Genomic DNA, 2,557 nt, shown 5'->3' on the forward strand with positions numbered 1-2,557 from the left:
GCCATGGCCTGATTTTGACCTGCCCTCGGTCAGTGACCTTAGAACGTACATCTTATTTGGTACATCAAAATATCCGCTATTTAATGCGACAGCTACGCAAAGTCAAGCGTGGCTTAACCACGTTTTTGGAAATCATTCTGAAAAACCTTCGGGGTCAATTTAACCCCCGTGTCATGTGTGTCATTGGGGCTTTACGACGCACTCAGCTGCTGGGGCTATATGGCGTCGCCTGCCTGGCGTCGCCTGCGGCGCGCCTGCGGGCACCGCGGGAAATCGAACCCCATATCTCTGGTTTCCCAGACGCGCAGTGGTTAAAGCAGACTTAATTTGACTCAATTTAACCCCCATCTGAACCCTTGTTAACAGGCTTGACCCTAGCCGCCCGTGTGGTAACTCGGAGAGGGGAGGGAATGGGGTTCTGGTCGAGCAAACCTGATCAGTTGGAGCTCGGCCGCAGTCTCACAAAACAAGAAGCAGCTGATCTTCCCTTGGCCTTTAATTATCTTTTAATGATTGATTGTTATGCCAGTGCACACCATTTCCGGTCAATTATGATCATCTTGGTCGCTCGAAATGCCGGATGGGCGAACTTTGGGGAAATGTGTCCCTCTATATGCAGACAAAAAGTATCGTGAACTGTATTGGGGTGAAGGTCACGCTTATCAACAAAACCATCCTACGATTCAGTGCGGGAATAGCGAAAAGCTAGCCTTGGTTCAGTGAGCTTCACCAGGGCGCTGATGACAGATGATAGACGTGGTGCTCAGGTACCAAGGATCCGGCTCCGTTCGACAATTTAGAAATCAGAGCGATTGACTGTTTCAGTCAGGCCAATAGGCATTAAACGCTATCAACACACGTCACTGATTATAACACATCAACGGCAGTTCGTGCAAGAAAAGCTGCCTTTTCGACTGATAGATCTAGTTCTACAGTGATCATACAGTTCGTTTCAGGTGATCATACCGCGTTTTAGATTAATATTGGATCACAGTTACGTGCTGCTCATCAGATAGTGCAACGTTAAAACAACGATATTTAAGAATAAGCCAATGGCAATCAAGTCATTATTTCGTAGATGATGCACACAAATGCTATAGACGCACGTTTAAGAGGATCATTGAAACGAGACTTGTCTGTCTGTTACAACCCACAAAGTCGTGTCGAACAATCTCGGCGGCTGTCTGCTGCCATCCATGTTTTCAAAATAAACGACTCATGCAGTGTGTGCGCCGCCATACACCTGAATCACATTATAACGAGGTAATGGGCCGCAAACGCTAGCCAATTTCACACAACTTTTATTACGGGATTCGTTTTGAACAAAGGCATGTGGGACACCGATTGCCATAATTTGCATGGAGAATCTCGCGTGCCCGTGCTCACAATGTCAATTTCCCCGTCTGAGGGCGCCCTGCAGACCACGCGCCACCCGCTCGAGACGTCCTCAAGATATGCCATCAGCTTCAGCTATGCCCCAGCACGGTCTGTGTCGCTGTGACAGCAGTCGCAGGGCGGGGGGGAACGTGGGGGGGCCAACGGATTATTTAGGGTCGGTAGCAGGTGAGGCACCACTGAACACCTTGCCACGCGTTCAGGCGGGAGGGAAGGGTTGGCCCGGTCTTGGTGAGGAGGCAACATCGCGTCGTTATCTTATAACATATTATCATTTACTGGCGTATGGGCGGGAGATAAAATGCATCCGCCAAGAGCCAGGTTGCTAATGCAATCTCAGGGAACCTTCACAAATTCCCAATTTCAGAAGGCATCTGACGAATTTTTGTGATGTTCATCGACCAGCCTAGGCCCAATAACAGACACCTGCGACCGGCTCGACCTCAGGAATCCCCAGCCTGGTTCCGTCCCGGGTCCACGTGCGTTTTCATGCACGCATTTACCTAAAACTGTTTTAAAGCCTGCGCAGAGGTTTTGAACCGATGCCATTGAGAAATGAACAGAACAAGTGCAGAGTGCGACGCTCAGGTCGCAGCCACCTCACGAAGCCAAACATAGTGGTACCGCCCCATGGAGCCAAACATAGTGGTACCGCCCCATGGAGCCAAACATAGTGGTACCGCCCCATGGAGCCAAACATAGTGGTACCGCCCCATGGAGCCAAACATAGTGGTACCGCCCCATGGAGCCAAACATAGTGGTACCGCCCCATGGAGCCAAACATAGTGGTACCGCCCCATGGAGCCAAACATAGTGGTACCGCCCCATGGAGCCAAACATAGTGGTACCATTCCACGGAGCTAAACATAGTAGTACCATCTCTGCCTCACACATCCTTTCCGTCGTCCTCGTGGCATGCCGTACCATCTGCCCAACGGCACGACGAGACCTCTCACCCATGCCGTCGCAGGCTGCGCCGCCTCGCCCGGCCAGGGCGAGGCCCGCCACCGGCGGCGCCGGCCCGCGGCGGGGACGTGCCAGCGCCGGGTGGCGGCCGGCGGCGGCGCCGGCGGCCGTGCCGCAGCTGGGCGGCCGGTGAGGCGCGCCTGTCGCCCGCCGGCTCGGCAGCCTGACGCCACCCTTTTTACCGCGGCCAAGGCTG

Source organism: Pollicipes pollicipes, unplaced genomic scaffold (assembly GCF_011947565.3).
Source record: "Pollicipes pollicipes isolate AB1234 unplaced genomic scaffold, Ppol_2.1 Scaffold_7231;HRSCAF=8579_pilon_pilon_pilon, whole genome shotgun sequence".
Taxonomy (NCBI): domain Eukaryota; kingdom Metazoa; phylum Arthropoda; class Thecostraca; order Pollicipedomorpha; family Pollicipedidae; genus Pollicipes; species Pollicipes pollicipes.